This window comes from Anas platyrhynchos, chromosome 1, assembly GCF_047663525.1.
Source record: "Anas platyrhynchos isolate ZD024472 breed Pekin duck chromosome 1, IASCAAS_PekinDuck_T2T, whole genome shotgun sequence".
Lineage (NCBI taxonomy): Eukaryota > Metazoa > Chordata > Aves > Anseriformes > Anatidae > Anas > Anas platyrhynchos.
This window is the reverse complement of record NC_092587.1, coordinates 94,503,121-94,522,299: the sequence shown is the minus strand read 5'-3', so window position 1 is coordinate 94,522,299 and position 19,179 is coordinate 94,503,121. Positions and strand designations below refer to the sequence as shown.

Here is a 19,179-nt window from a genome sequence, read left to right as displayed (position 1 = left end):
TTGCAGCTGCAGCAGAATCACTAAGCAGGGGGAAAAGAATAAAAAAAAAAAAAAATCCCCCAAACTGGCTCTTCTTTCCCTTCTCTGCTTTCCCTGTGAAAGAGCTCTCGGGGATACACGGGAGTGAGGTGAGCGTGGAGCCATGGAGCCACGCAGGGCTCATCCCCTGATACTGGCTTCAGTGGTGCAGGAGACCCTCCTGGCCATGCAGAGTCAACAGGGATGGCTGTACTCACACAGAAGTAGGGGACACTTGGTAACATCCCTTAGAGGTCTAAGCAGCACTCAGAGCTTTCTTTTGAAGTATTAGGAGGTGCAGATACCACCCTATAAGCCCAAAGCTATCTGAAATGTGTTTATTTACAGAGCACACATCACCAATACTGCACCAGTTGTCACATCTATCCCTAAGGACAGCACAGGTCTTCGTGCCCTTTTCAAGCCTCGTAAAACCACAATTTTCACCCTAGCATTTCCAGTTAACAGCCACATCAGATTCTGCAAGACACCACCTTCCCTCGTCTCTCCAAGTTTCAGTATCAAATCCGTCACTGTGAATTGGTTTTCTTGAAAATTTAGACTTCAGAATGGCCAAAGCCTCCTGCACTCTGCTTGCCCCACTGGCACACTTTACATAATCAAAATCAGACTATGCTCTTGACGGACCTGTTAGCATATCTGGTTTCCTTCTCATCTGGTTTCAAATTTTCCCTAATCCCCTAGACCTCGGGTCATAAAACAACTCTGATCACTGCGGACAAAGGCAGCACAACAGCGCATACTTCTCTCCTACTCTCCTTCAAAGGCAGCTCACCTTCGACCTGTGAGAGTCGTCTTCTCTGGATGCAGTAAATCAGACCACAGCTCAGTCTATACAGCCATTCTGGCCCTGGCTCCTCCATTAGTACTGTCAATGGGATATTAATTTCAGAGTTTTAATAACTGTGTTTTGCAATTTCCTGGCTACTCTGCAGCTGAGGTAAATGGGACCTGTGAGTGCATAATAGCTTTTTAAAAAAAGAAAGAAAAAAGAAAAAGATCAAGCGACATCAATCAAGCCAGATGATCAGAACATGAACCATAAGTGGGTTGCCACTTTGCGGGATAATGCAACTAAAGGGGCCTGCCCCAGAGCAGACAGTAACCTGATGTGCACGCAGGAACTGGGTGCAGGAACTAAACTTTCAACTATTTAACTAAACAGCAAACAAACTGAGTTTATCTGCAGAGGTATTTTTATTATTTTTTTTCAGGAGTTATCACCTGGACTGTTCAATTTGCATTAGTAAATTAATTATGCATACTAGCTGAGAATCATCCTGTGAAGGCATGCTTTGATTAGAATGCAGAATGTATTGGATTAAGGAAAATTAGGTTTACACATTATCTCTTTTTTTTTTTTTTTTCCCCCAGTTATTTGCTGCAAGAGGACCTTTTCTTTTTTTCTAATACAAACAGCTGAGACTCTCTGAGTATGTCCTTCAAGCTGTTTTTTATGATTATACAACAAGCATAAAAATCTCATAAGCTTTGATTGAACACAGGCCTAGGTACTTTCCTGTCACTTATGAACACACCTTTTTAAGCAGTGGTTAAAGCATTCTCCAGAATTTCAGCAACTTGCAGTGTGTGCCAGGGTTGGAATCCGCAGTCTCAGAATTTTATACACAGCCATCTACCAGCAGTGATAATAAGAAGGAAAAGAGATCACCAAGGCGCTTCTTGCAGGAAGTTTTAATTCTCTGCTCACCTCTGAATGATACAAGTATGTCATTACAGTTGAATATACATACACATGCCAAACTATGGTTGAAGAAATGAACTTCTATTACAGGGAGCTGTATTATTCAGTGGATCTCCCATGATAACAGATGAAGATGGTGAGGATAATTAAAGAAATAAACAAAGCCAAATGAAATATATACTGAAATTTGAAATGGAAATAGAATATTTCCATTTCCACAGAATATCACAGAATCAAGATTGGAAAAGACCTCCAGGATTGTCTGGTCCAACCACCCCCCTATCACCAATGTCACCCACTAAGCCATGTCCCTAAGCACCATGTCCAACCTTTTGTTGAACACCCCCAGGGACGGTGACACCACCACCTCCCTGGGCAACCCTTTCCAATGCCTGACTACTCTTTCTGAGAAGAAATGTCTCCTCATTTACAACCTAAACCTCCCCTGGTACAATTTGAGGCCAAAATGGAAAGGCCCCTGTTAACTGTTCTAAGCTGCAAAAGCACCCCTTTGATGGAAAATATTATTTTTGAACTCATTTAGTTATTTTTACTCAACAAACAAACAAACAAACAAACAAAAAAACCCACACACAACAAAAGCACGTCAAGCTGTGTTTCTCTCTATTAGTTCCTTTTGGATTTTGACAGATTTTTTTTAATTATTATTTTTTTTAACTTCATTTTGATATTTGCTGAGTGCACCCAACTGGACACCGTCGCAAGGCAAGCATCCTGCTTGCCAAGCCAGCAGACTGCACCTTGCTGGCAACGGCTGTCTTTTCCACGCTGACCCAGAAGAAAGACCTCTTGGGGGAGGCGGGTTGAACAGAATGTCACACCAACGCTGTATTTGCGCAGCTGAACTGCGCACCATTCTCTGTACGCTGTGTTTTTGCAGCTGGAATATCTAATTTGTCTTACCATCCACACCATGGAGAACCTCATACAAAATGCAATTATGAGTGTATCAGAGCAGTAGAAACATACAGAAGCTATTCCAGTAGATTTTGCCTGCCTTTTTGTTGTCGCAGGGAAAAAAACACCCCATGCTACCTGCTGCAGGGCATCGATTCATCTCTTCCAGGTATGTCTCTGCTGCAGTGTCCTGGCCAGCCTAATGCTTAAAGCACAGCACCTGTGCTTTAGGGGAAATAATAGGCAAGATTTCTCCCCTCACTGAGATTTTGGAGGTGCACAGGAAGAGCTGCTCAGAGAAGAGGGCGGCTGACTTGCACAAGACAGAACACGTGCTTTTGCATCATTGATGCTCCATCTGCACAAACAACCAAATGTTAATCAGGATTTTCCTATTTCTAAAGGGATATCCATTGATCTGGGCACTGCACAAACATCTTATAAACTATGCGATTTAAATGTCACATTGCAGGAAAACATCTGCTCACCTACAAAAGCAAAGCACTCCTCACCCACCCCAAATCTCTGGGCACATTCTCCAAGAACATTATTTAAAATAAAAATTAAAAAAAAATATACAAATAAAGATGGCTAGATTTGCTTATCACTGTCTCAACATCATCTGGGTTTAAAAGCAGAATTCAAGAAATTTTGTGAAAGAACATGATTCCAGTACAGAAAAGACATACAGCCCAGAATCAGGGTCTCTGCTATGAGCTCATCCAATTAACAGGACAGTGGCACCACTGTGGGATGGAGGGGTGTGTAACTTAGTCCTATTCTGCATCACACGGAGCCTCATTTGTCACTGAAATTTCAGAGAAAGATGTAGAGCACAGATGTGCCTCATTTTAAGCAGTGATGCTAGCAGGAAAGGGAGTTGTTGAAACTATCTGGATAGCTGAAAATGAGAAGTGTCCTTCCCTGACTATTTACTACTCCAGAGCATTAGCAGAGAACGCTGAAGAGCACCCCAAGCAGTTTCACACCAGGATCTGTGTCCAGGCGTTGTCTGACACCCTTCAAGTCAGGATTACGGTTTGTTCCTCAAAAGGCACCTTGGGGGTGGGAGGAAGGAGACAACAGCATGGGACAAAAAATAAAAAAGAAACATTACAGATATCTACATTGCTATCTTCACTTATGTCAGCTTTTCTTCACGCAGATTCTCATCTTGTTTAGGTCACTATGGAAACTGCACAGTTTTTAATTTGCAAAAAGAAGACTGTAGTACTAAATGCTAATTGAATATTGATAGCCTGGGAGCCTCCCTGATGTCTTTTTACAGACTCACAGAAACATTTGCTAGGAACAGGAAGAGACTGAAATTTGTGGAAAATAAGGGAAAAAGAAATCGACTTGCCTACTACCCTGGTTTCTATTCGAGGAAATTAAATACATTTTACTTTACAAAGAACTAGTTTGAGAAGCATATTAAGGTTTGAGTTTGTTTGTCTCTCCCCCACATCCCATCAACTTTCTCCAGCTTTTCTCACTTACAGAAGTCTGATGTACATAGTTAAAAACAAAACAAAACAGGCCTCAAACTCAGAAATGAGAACTGTTTTTCTTTGCTCCACTCTGACAGTGAATTTCTCTAAGGGCTTATAGATTCAGCCTCACACACACTCTCCCTCCCCGGCTGCTCTTCTCTGCCTCTGTCTGATGTGAATTCAGAAGCTGCATCTAATTTTAGATGCAAGAAGAAAAGACTGTCTGACAAAAAGCTATATAAAAAAGGGCAAACCAGGCTCCTTCAGCTGCTGAAAATGGGATGACAGACCCGACACTATCAAATGGGAGACTGAGGGGTGCAAGGCACAGCCAAACTGAGAGCCGTAACAGCAGGTTTTCACTTTCCGCACTAAGACTATTAATCTCTTTAATAGAGGCAAAGATCTTTCAGGGCTGTCATGGATATGAATTTTGCAGGACTCTCTGCTGCTCCTGGCTTAGCACTACTAATTAACAGGTCTTCGGCTAAGTGGCAGGCTGAGCCCCTGTGGTTATTAGCACGGAGGCTCTAGCTCACGGAGGTGATGCCAAATCATTAGGTACGGCACTATTACAGGCTCGGCGTCTCCAGTGCGCTGTCCTCGTGTCCAGGAGCCGAAGCCCGAGAGCGCTAGCATCAGCAAGTCTGGCTCATTAGTCTGATGCCAAAGCCATCGCGTTGTTATTGGCTCAGCACTTCTGCTTGCTGAGATAAGGTCCACGTACGCATCGCACCCGGGCTCCTTGCTCAGCACACTCATCCCGCTGAGTTAAGGCAAAGCGCTTGCGGTTTCTTGCTGAACACGTGTAGTTTACTGTTTTGATGCCAAGAGGTTAACAAACCTCGACAGCTCAGCCAGCCCTTCCTGGAGCCTGACAAGTCCACGGACACAACCGGCACGCCTTCTTTAGCATCTGAGGGCAGGAGTTACTGACAACAGATTTGCTTTCAAGCAAGTAACCTGCTCTGCTTCTAAGGGATTTAGCTCTTAAAACAGCCTGGTTTGAAACACAGCCTGAGAATGAACTGCGACCTGTAACCACATGCTCTGCAAGGCGATTAGATCAGCCAGCAGCAGGATTACCTAAATGCTACAAGGCTCTCCTAAAACAGTTTCTCAAACTGCAACTCTATACCACTTGAGATGAAGCAGACAGACCTCTGCCTACTGGATGCAAGTCCAACACCACATCTGAATGACCCCAACCCACCGAATTTAGACACTTAAAGCCCTTCACCCTCCTCACACAGGTCACAGGTACTTGCAGGTGCCCTTCCAACCACTCACCCGGGAAGCTAGCCTTGCAGGTGGATATTTTTTCCCCACTGTATGCGAGACTGCTCCTACCTTCACAGCAGACTATCCTTCATCCAAAACTGCGCTTTTACATACACTGTAAGGTGCAATGTTTAAGATGCAGCTTGCATGTTCAAAGCAGAATGCAACATTTGCTATTCATGCTAGCTTTCAGAAACAGGAACAAGTGTCATTTCAGTCCAGAGCATTTTAACAATCAACATTTCCAAGCAATTTGCTTCCTGCGACAGCAAGGAAAACAAAAACTCAGAGCACCTTTCTCATTACTTGCTTGCTTCTGACATTTGATGCAATGACATTCCCTGTATTCACTTACTCAGACTACACTAGGAGAAAGCCTCCCAGCTTGCAGGAGGTGGCTAGGGCACATTAGGAAATCCCCTGCAGGACTGGACCCTGCCAGGGGTTAATGCCCCCACTCCTGCTGAGCACCAACAGCACGAGGCTGGGCCAGCAGCACCACCTCTCCGTTCACACCAGTGAAGAACTGCCACCACCTCTAGCTAGAGGCAGTCCTTCATCTGTTGAGAACTTCTGGATGGAAAAATGCCTCGCACATTTTAGGGACAGGATGGATTGTTCCAGTTGTCTCCTCTAATCCTGTGAATACCACCTTAGGCCCTAATAACCACACCAGAAAATTTTCTTTCGAGACAAAAATTATTAAACTATAGCAAATCTTCTAGGAAGTTATCAACTCTTGATTTAAAGATGTCAAGTGAAAGTGAACAAAAGAAAGATCCAAGAAGATTGTTCTGGTAATTACCGACATTCAGCATTAAAAACTTACACCAAGTTTCAAACATGAACTTGCATTTCTTCAGCTTCCAGAAACTGTCCCTGGAAATACCTATGCTAGCTTAGCTCTGTAGCATCAGAGAGATCCTCTGCCAGCATGCGTTGCCCCCCTCCTGGGCATGAGGCCATCCAGGTATCTTGTGAGCACCCTCCAGACCCTGGGAATCGTGTCTGAAGCAGCTGGACATGCACAAGCAAACAATCACCAGGCTAAAGGGCTGTTCACATGCAGGAAAGAAAGACGACATTGCACCGAACTGTAATGTTTCACAGGGAAGTTCAAGATGCAACTCGAGACAAAAGATGAAAGGCATCCTGGCCTTTGTTAGGGTAAAAGACATATACTGCTTTATTTCACCTCTAAACCTTTTCCAGGCCACATTGTGAGACCTTTCCCCCTCACTGCCGGCTCATTCTTTGTGGTATCTTTCTGATTCAAATATCAAGATCAAATATTCCCCAGCGAATACCTGCGCAGACTGAGCATAACGCTGGAAAAACACTGAAACTATGAAAGGGAGATGGATCCCCAGCCCTTTTCCTGTTCAGCTGGAAGTGCAGCACTTTTATGGGGAGAGGAGAGCAAGGAAGAAGGTTTGAAAGCGGGAGTTAGAATACAGTAATAGAAAATATTTGATGAAATCCCAATGATTCACCAACCACTCTTATGCCAATGTGGAGGGGAATGGACAGAGAGCGAAGGAAATGCAAATTAGATGAGCAACAAAGCAGCAGAGCTGCACAGCCACAGATTCTCTTCAGATTTCTCAGAAGTCAACGTGTTTAGACTCGACTTTGAATTGACATAATGGGCACATTTTACTTGATGTCTTACTTGCAACCGAGCCAAATCACAGTGCACTTTAGCGCTCCAGTGTTCTAATAAGCATTCGCTTCAAAGCAGCGGTTCAGATCTCCCTGTGAATTTTGTCAAGTACACATCATATCAAAGGATAAGCATTTGCCAAAGCCTTTCTTCCGCCACAAAGCAGGGGGAAGGTTTGTTTAAATAATGTCAAGTTGCACCTGCTGGCTCACACTGGGAGGATGAAAGGAGCGACTGGAATTTTTGTCACTGTTGAACCTTACTTTTCATTTCTTAAAGTATTTTTATCGATGTGAAAAGACTTGTTGTATTACAAAAGCAGAATGTTGCTGCAAGGCCATTCAGAGCCCTTCAAACGAGAAGATAATAGATTCATGGCTAATAAAGTGGTACTTGTCTGCAAAGCAAAAGAGTGGAATTAGGTTGGCATGTTAACAAGATGCCGACGCCACGCATGTGGAAGCAGCCTAAAGTACTGCACAGCGTTTGCTTGCCTAAGCTCAGACTTTCAATACATTACCCCACAGACTCCTGTATTGCCTACAGGATGATATCTCTAAGATATCTGATCTTTCACCCCCCATGGGGAGAGCGATCAAGGCCACAGCCCTCATGGGGTAACTTCTCTTCCCCGCCATACCCAGTGGAAACTTCTGTTTCTCTCCTTTAGCTTCAACCAGAGCAACGTGAACAGCAGGGAAGAGGAGGCAGCAGGGAGAGGCTGGAGACTGCTTCCCCCTCTGAGGGTGGGCAGGAAAGCCGGCTCTGCGATACAGCACGGCTGAGATCTGCCCAATGCACAAAGCAGATTCAACGGCACGTAGCAAAAGCCAATATGCAGCTTCAGATGTACAATGTTTGCTGGGCTTGGTATATTTCTGTGGTATAAATTAAGAGCATGTGCACAGAATACAGTAATGTTTCTATAAAACAACAGTTTCTAGAGAGAGGCAAAAAAAATTCTACATAAAGGTACACTCACATGAACAGGTATCTGAGCATGCTACATGGACTTTCTGTGCCCATCTGCATTTTGCTAACCAGGGAGAACCTCTCCTCCTCTCCTGAGGTGGGGGTTTGGGAGTGCAAACTCAAAAAGTAATGAGGTGCTGAGATCCTTTCACAGCAGAGCTCAGCTTGATAGTGAAGAGGCACATTAAGCGGGATAGCCAACAGCAAAATGCAGACACTAGGCCTATGTAATAAACCTCAGCTATCATCACAAGAACACATGGAAAATCAGGGAGTAGGAAACAGAGCTGCATTTTCTGCAGTCCCACAACACTTTCCCCTTCACCGTACTGCAAGGGATTATCAAACATGGACAGTAACACCAGGCAGCAAAACTCCAGGCAGTTCACCTGCAAATGAGGGATTCAGAAAATCAGAGAGGATTCTCTGGTTTTTGTCATCTACTTTAATAAATATCTCTAAAATTGTTTTTCCACTATTGTCCTTCTGTCACTAGCACATCCACTGTCCAGTTGTTGTCCCTTTTCATCTGTGCAATACACTGGGAAACGTATTGCACAACGAGTTGTGTGTGATTTGCAAACACCTACATAAAAGCTACTGATTGCTTCAAAGGTTATCCTGCTTTAACTTATCAGGAGGTTGTTCACAATAAATGAGTCCTACATCCAGCTGGTAATAAGGAGACAAAAAAATGCACAAGCCAAAGTGCATTATTTTTTTCAGGTGTAAAACAGTAAGCTATAGGCAGCCCTTAGAGACCAGCTGTTCCCTGGAGACAGTTTATCTTTTTTAAAATATCAGCACAGGAGATAGGTAACACAGAGATACTGCTGGCAACACACAGAGCATGCCTCTGTCAAGTTACTAGCCCTAATTAGAACTTGGCTCCAGTTAAGCCTTTGGATCAGGTACAGCAAAACTCTGGTGCATTTTGAATCCAGACACAATGTTTAGACACGATCCAATTCCCAATTCAGCCTCGCATTGTGCTCACTTGGAAGGGGATGGGGCTCATCTCTAATTCAAGCCAGCCTGATCGGAGGCTATCCAAAGTTGCCATCTGCTGCTTGATCTGTGGCCTGATGAAAAGTTTGCTGCTCTTTCTTGTTCTTCCAGAAGGAGGGAGCCATACCAGCAACTTCTGCAGCCAGGAGAGCAAAAACCCCAAACCGAACAACTATACATAGATCTAGTTTATTCAGCATTAATTTTTACTGTTTCAGATTTGTAAATAGGCTAAAACACATCCCCCACGCCTCCGCATCTTGGTTGCTTGAACTTAATCCCCATCCCCAGCATGTTTACATTTCCAGCCATACATGGAAAATGATACAGAACTCACCCAGGAATTATGCTTTCATTCACCCACATTTCCCTCAGCTTTTTAAAAACAAACATTATTGCAAATGCCTAAACTGAGGACTACCGTCATGACTTTGCTTAGCTAACAGCGTTATAGGTTGTCACAGGGGGGCTCTTGCTGCCTCTCTTAACCCATTGCCTCAAGCTCAGCACAACATCCTGTACCACCAGCAGCTTCTGTAGGGCATAACCTTCCCCTACACCTCCTACTGCATGAAAAAAACTTATTTTCTCTCTATCTCCTACACCCACACCACCCTGCTATTTGTTATGCACTACAGCTTACAGCCTAATTTACATCTTCCATATCAGCCTACTGCACTTTTCCCTAAAAGGCTGTCTGGAGGCACAGCCCCATCCCAGACAGCAACCTCCTGCCTCTGTTCCTTGGGTTACAGTCACCCAGAACCCCTGAGTCCTGTACCTTTACCCTGGCAATCTGTGACAAGAGGTACCAGGATAATTGGAAAGGGGCAGCTAAAAAGCCAATGTTACAAGTCAGTAATAGTTGTAGCCGCAAGTAAGGATAACAGAGGTGGAGGGAGGAAGGAAGGGGTTTGAAAATAGCAAACTACTCAGAAACCGCATGCCTCTTCTTGCCCTGCTGCTCCTGGCTGCATTGAAAAGCCAAAAGGGGAGAAATAAAATAAGCTCCTCTGCAGCTAATGTTTTCACTCTGATTTATTTATTTATTTTCGATGTTTCAAATTAACTCAGAGGCTCTTAGGCATTTCATTTGGTGTTGAATAACATTTATTAAACTTTCTGGTTTGTAACTGAAATTCCTGCAGTTATAAGGCTTATGTGACTCAGCATCTGAGTACTTGGTGTCCCCAGGTTGCCTTTAGCAGCCACCAGATGGTTTCATCAAGGTGTGCCAAAGATGTGGGAAACTAAAGGTAGTGCCAGAGGTTCACATTATAGTTGTGAGCTTCATTAAATAGTGAGATAGACAAGAAACATTATTAGCATCCTCAGTAAAAGAAACTCAATGCAGCAGAAGAGCCTTACCATGTCTCAGTCACAGAATAAGTATAAACCAAAGTCTTCACTGAATACCATGCTAGCAATTCAGTCAGCCAGAGATCCCCCCAGAATTTTTAATTAACCTTAACCTGCATTGAGGGGGCAGGGGTGGGAAGAGGAAAAACAAACAAAGATAACATGCCTGCATTATCTTCAAGCTTGTCATCAGGGCAGCTGAATGCATGACTCCATTTTTGTACTCACATGGGTTTCAGCAATTGTGTCTCCCATCCCAGCTCCACTTTCTAAAACACATGTATGGTTTTGGAGTTTTTTTTCTAAAGAAGAATATTTTCAGCATTCTAGTCTGTAATGTCACAGAAGAGCACGCCACAAGTCCTAACACAGTTCAAGAGTCAGCAAACTGCACCACGGGATTTGAAATCCATGAGCCAGCTTCATTATTAAAGAAAATTTCCATGGAACCACATCCTGTGACATGTCTACTGTCCTAAGCCATTCCCAGCTTGTATGAATTACTCCACTTTTAATTTCTTTTAAAACTGTTACAATTTGATCCTTCTACATTTCTGGGCTTAGGACCTTCATGGAATAACTAGTTCTATGCATAAATTAAGGAAGTAGATAAAATACTGTGATACCTCTAGCATTTTCTTTTAACAGTCTCAAAGCATTTATGGAAAATAATCCTTCTCACGATACCCTTTTCATCCCATTTGATTTTCTTTACAAGTCTCTAACTCAATAAAATAATATTTAACTCAGTCATGCACTTGTGCAACAACATTTTTTAAATTACTACTACTTCAACTACAACTCTTTCAAGGACCTTATTTTCAGCTACTTCACACTGAGCTCCATTTTTGACTTCTGGCAGAGTAAACCTAAATATTCAGAGACCATACATCTACAATTTCTGGCTGTCTAGCAAATGGGCTAGAGCAAATATCAAAATACCTTTACCTTGACAAAATTTCTATCTTGGGACTTAAATACAGAAGCCCTGAAATGGCCCTGAAAGGATTGCCATGTTTGCACACATCTCATAGCATGTATATGCCTACATATACAAGAATGCCTGACTGTGCACATAAATCACATATCCTACATAATCAGTAAGGCTCCCACATGCCTAATTGGTAGATACACAGAGGATATTTTCTTATGTAAGTTAAGAGCATGCAAGGTAAAAATGAAAATTATAAGGCCTGTCCCAGGAACTACAGCTTATATGAACTGTCCTATACAATTTCATAAGATAGAGCAAGGCATTTTCTGTTTCATCTTGAAGAACATCTCTTCTAATAGGAAGTATCTCTTGGTCCAGGATAACAGAGCTGTGTTCACAGAGAAACTGAAAAATCGAGGGATGTAAATTTTATTCTTTTTCAAACATTAATTAAAAGAGTTGCCAAGCTCACAGTGCAATAAAAAATAAATAAATCTGTGGCACAGCAGAGGACTCATTGCTAAATTAATTTATACAATATAAAACCCTAGGCAAAGAAAAATCAAGGGACACTGAACAGTTTATTTGTAACCTTTCTACAGTTTTTAAGCACTGAGTGATGTCTCTCAGAAACTGATGATTTTGTGAAATCATCATTGCAATGAATAAAGAACTTTCTTCTGGTTCTGTTATACTATACCCTGATTTCAGTTACTTCCAGCACATGTGAAGATTTCCCTTCAGAGATTTGTTTTGCTGGCTTTCCAACAACAAAATATCATAAACTCAATCTTTTTAACTGAAAGATGCAGTTTTCTTCTGTTTTCAATTACGAAAGATTTTCTGGGGAGCTACAATCAGAGCAGATTATGAACTATTTTTAAAGTTCAACCTGAAAGTAGGGTGATAAAATGACAACTGGTTGCTATAATCTCCAAATACTTTGTAGAAGCAATTTTATGAAAGCAGAATTGGGGGGGGAGGGGGGGAACGGGACACATACTAAATGTTACCATATGCATAACAAAACACGATAGATGCCTTATGTTTATGAATTCTGAAGCTCGTATTTCCTCTAATTTATTCTGTGTGACTTAATAAAGGACAAGTACTTACTGATCATTTATCCTATTTGAGATTTACTGAAGATGATTTTGCTGCAGCATAGATCCTGCCATTGACTGGCTCCACGATCATCAAAATCTATCCTAGGTTAATTCACATTAAACCTTTCTTAGAGCATTCATTGTTTAGTTGTTCTTGAAAATCTATACCATAAACACATGTACTTTTGCTTTATATAGAATTGAATGTTTTCCACATTCTTAAAGATTTAGAAAGTTTTACTGCCAGTTTGGCCTTTAAGGGAACTATAACTTTTATACTGATTGCATATTTGCTGTGGATCACTTATGGACCAAGATCTTTCTGAGCTACTAAAAGGTATTTCAACATTTTGAAATGCTACAAGCAGCTTTATCAGCCTTTCTGCTTCTTGGAACTTGAGTATGGAAAGATGGGGAGATGCTTGGAAACTTGGTAAGTTTTTATTCAGAAAGCTAATGTTTGCCAAGTCAGGAAGACAATAAGAAAGAAAAAAAAAGTGAAAATTATATTGTTTTTACTGCTTTGGATGCATGTTCCTAGAATTAAGACTTTCAACCTGTAAGCATGACTTACTGTTTAATCAAAACATATGCTTGCTACTCTCTCTCAATGCAAATAGGAATTATATACACGCATATATGTAAAAGAACAAAGCCAAACACACACACAAAAAAATCCACCACCTACTACTACAGCATTAACACTAAAAGGGAAGTATCTGAATTACCATTGCCCTTTACAATGTTGACTCAGCCCCTCTGGTAATATTTGCATTATGATACAGTCCGTAATTATATACTCCATTTTCTCCCCTAATAATAGAATACTGCCCATGTTCATTACACAGGATAGAGGTGTCATTGAGGACTGACTATCTGACATTTTCCTGTACACTCACTGTTTGGAACATGGCCCTGTGTTGCTTTCACCCACAGTTTAACGTCTTCTTCCAGTCTTCTCATATACACACACACACACACATATATAAAATCTTTCTACTTCATTGTACAAATTTTGTACAGGAAAGCTGGGGAGGGACTCCATCAGGGAGTGTGGTGATAAGACAAGGAATAATGGCTTTAAACTAAAAGAGGGAAAATTAGATATAAGGAAGACATTCTTTACTGTGAGGGTGGTGAGGCACAGGCTGCCCAGAGAAGCTATAGATGCCTCATCCCTGGACGTGTTCAAGGCCAGACTGGACGGGGCTTTGGGCAACCTGGTCTTGTTGAAGGTGACCCTGACCATGGTAGGGGGGTTGGAACAGGATGATCTTTAAGACCCCTTCCAACCCAAACCAACCTATGGTTCTGTGATTCATTAGAACAAATTACAAGAAAGGAATTAAAACATGAGTAAGGCTAGTCCATTACTGTTGCAAGCATATATTTATTTGAGCACTAATACGTCTCTGTTTTGGTCTCATTACTTTTACTGGAAGGTAGTGCACAGTTTCAGCACTCTTCTAATTTTCAGTCAAAATATAGACAGTTTATATTAATTTGTTTTTGTGCACTGATCTTTCACCATAAAGAGTTCTTTTTTTTTTCTCTCTCTCATGGATTTAAAGCCAATAAGGTTTTAAACAGCAAAAATAGCTCCTGTCAAAATGGTAAACAAGACTTATCCCCAAATTAATCCTTCGCTTCACCTTTAATCTGCACTGTAATCTACCTTTCAACAATATTTATCATCTTTGTGCTTCATTTACCTTAAAATTTATCTTACAATTCTCCTACGAAGCATGCCTTTTCCAATTTTTTTATTAGTTTTTCCATGACTGATAATTTTATGAACACCAAATTGATGCATTATGCTACACAAAGGATATATAGTACCTCTATGAAGTTATCTGAGTGACGAATCTGGTCTGATCTACACCTTAAAGCCAGTGCTATAATTAAAGACATTTTCTATGTATTTCAATCTGTTCACCTGTTCATTCCATGTTTTTATTCATTTTTTGATCCATTCATACTATTAATGTATGTAGATGCATGCATCGCTTTTCTTTTCCTATTTTAAATATAGGTACCACTTCTAAACCAACTTCTATACCACTTCTAAACCAATGTCTACAATTGTGTTTTCAGCACTGTGGGAAAGTTGGTTAATTTATTTACTTATTTGTATAGCTGAAAAGCCTTTTCTTACCTGTGTTAGATTTTGGAAACTCTTTCTTCATCTTTAAATTTTGTGCTATCACCTACAAAGGTTTTGGAGATGAGTCTCTCCATATAATCCTGTGTGGACCAACACACTGGGATAATTACAGATATTATGGGTCCACCAATATTAGAATACTAAATATTAAATACTTAAACATAAGATGTATTAGCCTACTACAGATTGGCTTTCACAAAAGGGTGATCTGTTATTTATTACATTTTCCATTTAAATTAAGCAAAAGTCAACTATCAAACATTTAATCCAAAGTTATTTTCCACATTTAACTCTTTTAATGGCTTGAGCACTGTTTGGCAAAGTTCTTTGAAGGTTATAGACATTCCACTTTTCTCTAGACAACAGTGAAATAGAGATTATACCCATTTTTAAACTCAAGATGCTCTTTATTCCAAGGAGTACTTCATATCCTCTACTTAATAAGAGTGAAGCTATGCTTTTACAGTTTAGTTGCACCAGGAGGCAAGGTAATGGGAGTAGCTAAGCAAATTTTCATCTAGTTGGAAAGTTATAAAAGTTACAGAGAGGTTTTTCAACGGAGTATCACACGTCTTTATAGACAGGTGATAGCAGAGACTTAGCGTGTGGTAAGTGCCCAAAGAACAAGAGAGAATTGTGAAATACCAATATAAACTGCATACAGCACATTCTTCCAAGTACAAGGTTATTTGTATAATCTTTATATATGCCCTAGGTGTTGTAATTTAAATGAGTGTTTCATTGTGATGAACTCTGTGTAAACACACAGTGAGACATATGTAATTTCCCCTTCCCAGTAAGCCTCCACCTCGAATAAGACAAAAGTGAGAGAGCTGCAGGACAAGAAAGCAAAGGTCAGACAAGCCATAAAGGATGCATGCAACCAGGCAAACTAACAGAGGCAAAACTCATCACAGCACAGTGTTTTGGTGCTGTTATCCACGCACATAAACAAAACATACAAGACACTGTCCATATTGTAGCAAGAAGAGTATACGTTTTCTCAGTAGAAAATTTCTGGATTCTGCTGCCAGATGAGTTAAGTTTTTTTTTTTTTTTTTTTTTTTTTTTTTTTTAAATGTTGTCAACAGCATTGTGCAAAAAACATTTGCAAGAACAGTTGATGTACCATATTTACTCTGCCCATTTCTCCCCTTCTCTATGAAGTTTGTTTATTTAAGGGAAAGTTAAGCCAATTAAAGGAACCTATTATATTTTGCAGTGGAACTGATGGCTTCCTAACACATTCTAGGAGTAAACATACCATTCAATCCATCTGCAAGAAAGGCTCTGTTCATGCTGCCTATTAGTTTCTGTTATATAGCTGGTATTTCTGTTATTTTGTAGCTGTCATGGGCAGGCACGGTCCTGTAGAGGGAGGCAGCTCCTCAGGTATCTAATTTCCAGAAGGGTTTGGAGCAGGACCTAATTCTTAAATTTAATTTTTCACTCAGGTTTTATCTGGTACTGAATAGGATGTCTTGTTCTGATTTTTGCATTCTAAATCTCATATTATTTGATATGCTGCTGTGATTTGACTGTCTCCCTTTTCAGGAGATAGGCAGAAATAGAAAAAAAATATATATATTTTTATAAAAAGAATATCATTTGACTCTGGCTGGATTTTTTTTCCGCCTTAAAAATCTGTGTATAATTCAGATTCAGTGCTTAATGTCATAAAATAAATGTGTGGAGTATTAACCGACTCAACAGATTATAACTTGATGGGACAAGGGGGGTACTGTTTTCCTTGTCCAGGAGGGAATATTGCTTCCTTAACTCTAAGAGCTGGTATAAGAAAACAATCTCTACGCATATGCAGGGGGAGGCAGGGTAGATTCACCATCAAGGAGGACTTTATAATGCCAGGCTAAGTGGAAAATAATACTATTCAAATACGAAAACATTGTTTGGCCCAATAGCCACTAGCAAGGTAAAGAAAAACAAGAAGACATATCTCCAGCAGAGAGATCTCCTTCAGGCCCTGTACTAGCAAACTTACTCGGTTTCATCTGTATGATCAGAGTCCCTGTACATTCAAGAGTCCCTGTATGGGACAACAGGGATCTAGAATCACCTTCATACTAACATACACAATTCCCATGCGTGCTTCAGTTCGTAATGAACATTTCGTGCAAGAAAGTAAATTTATTTCTAAGCATATCATAAATACTTGCAGGACTGACTACTAAGTGTGTGTTGACCTGTCACATCCTATCAGTATTATGAACCATTTCAGTGGCCAGTTAAAAAGATGTAATGATCACTTCCATTTCAGATGTCTAACTCAGATTTAGTTATAGCTGACCAAATCAAGTGTTCGCACCTGTTAAGTTCAGACCACTTAAAACAGAAAAAAGGCATAAGTCACAGCTACTGTATCTTGTTCATAAAGCAGAGCATTTCTGACAGCTGGGTTAAGGAGAACTGAAGCTAATAAAAATAATAATAATAATAATAAAAGAGCAAGTCAAACAAGCCCTAAAACATCACAATAAACCTTGTATTAGAAAGCAAAGAAGAATGGCTGATCAGGGTTCACCTTCAGAATGAAAACTAAAGGGTTGCTTACTGAAGACTCAGTACACAAAGACTCCCTTCAGTTCCTTTACCCTTCCACTAAACTCCCAAGGTAAATTTTCTCAGTGAAGTCCAGGAGACAAAGAAGCTCAATGATGAGCCCAACGTGGACCCCAAGAGCAAAAGAAACTACTTAGATTCACACACACACACTTTCATATGTACATATTTTATGTCATTCTTTTTCTCCACCACCTTTGCTTTTCTTGACATTTAATTAACAGCATGTCTCTGATGTCAAAACAAACATAAAATATAGTTGCTTATAGGGAAAGCAAACCCTAATTAAGATGAAATTTTGGATCTAAGACAAGCTTTGCATTTTCAGCAGGAAAATACTCCAGTTTATAAAATATTCCCAGATGTGCTTTTGACTCTCTAAATCTCTCTATCTTGAAAAACTACAGCTTAAATTAAAAACTGCAATATTCATCTTCTGTGAAAGAAGTTTCCTTCTTGGAATTTTAGACAATATTTACCACTGGCCTGATTCCACTGACTTTGGTGAAGCTTAGGATGAGATGGAGCACACCATCTTGAAAGCATTAAGCTTGTGGGAAATAAATTCAGACATTTAATTTTTCTTTTAATTTACACTAAGGAGCAATGATCTTAATTTTGGACATCTTGAATCTACCCCAGGAAACTTCAGAGATAAGGAATTTGAAACAATAAAAAAGTCCACACTTATTTATGGTTGGATTCCAAGACCTGACACTGAATCTACTTCCTGTCTCCCAGTTCAGTAGGACCATTTGTTGAGTGAAATGCTAGTTAGCACGAGTACATCATAAGCTAGTCCATATTATTTTACCCATTATAAATAAATATGAATAAATAAAAATGCGCAAGCCTTGTTAGTTACTTGTATTTAACTACTTGCAAGCACTATATAAAAAGCAAAACCCATCCCCTTTGCCCAAACTAAATGATAGAAATGGACTTCCAATCTTTCCTTGATACTCCAGAATAAATCCTTTTTATTTTTTCCCCCCCAAAAGTATGACAAAAGCTTTTATGTGGGTTCCTTGTATTTGTTTATCACCATGCCGTAGCAGAACTGAAAGTATGAATGGTTCTCAGCAAAGATCCCTTCTATGTTATTAAAAGTACCTCTTTGGGTAGTCCTGGTAAAATGCCTTCTAACAGAAAAAGGCTTCCAATGAGCATACCACATGTCCTAAAGGAGGGATAATTAAAACAAGTTACTTGTGAAATGTAAACAGAAAATTTTAAGGGACAGCATCCTCAAGGCAGGGTGTGGCCTTGGTTTTTATTTTTTTCATGATGGTATGAAGCACCATCTTGTGTTGTGCCTTCTCTGTCATGCCATATCCACCACCTTAACAAGGTCCTAAGCTCATGGAAAGTACAGAAGGATGACCACACTACCTGCTTTTACTTCCTCTCTCTCTCTCTCTCTCTCTCTCTCTCTCTCTCTCCTGAATGAAGTTCGAAATTTTTGCCAAAACAGAAAATAATCCCTCTGCATTTCCGGTGAAGTTTTTGTGCTGAAACGTCAAGTAGTAAATATACTGTGTTCTATTAGTGTGTTCTTCCCTTGGCTTGTCCTCAGATGAAAAAGCCAAAAACTCCATGGGGACACGACAACGTCATCAGCAAACACAGTCTGATCTCTCCATGTATGCTGCAGGACACCCAGTCAATCCAGCAACGCAATTGTCTGGGAATCCCCAGGGGAGCCTAACAATTTGACTCGTGCCCTATATCCTTCTTGTGAAAGTAACTCATGCAAAGCTCTGCTTTTCATCAAACTTAACAGGAAATATTCCAAGTCTTCAAAGAGATCTTGGTTCTGATGGGAATGATGAGAACATGTTGTTGGATTTATACTTATTTTGCCTTAACCAGAAGAGAAAATCTTGATGCATCACATAAACCTGTTGAGAACAAGGTTGAGAACAAGGGTTTAAGAATAAGGCATTTGATATTAAGT

The 19,179-nt window shown here is 40.4% G+C and overlaps 1 long non-coding RNA gene across 1 annotated transcript in view; it reads right to left on the bottom strand.

Annotated features, from left to right (window-relative positions):
• Positions 1-19,179, bottom strand: part of LOC106016510 (uncharacterized) — a 79,016-nt gene that overhangs the window by 29,732 nt on the left and 30,105 nt on the right. The window lies entirely within an intron of this gene.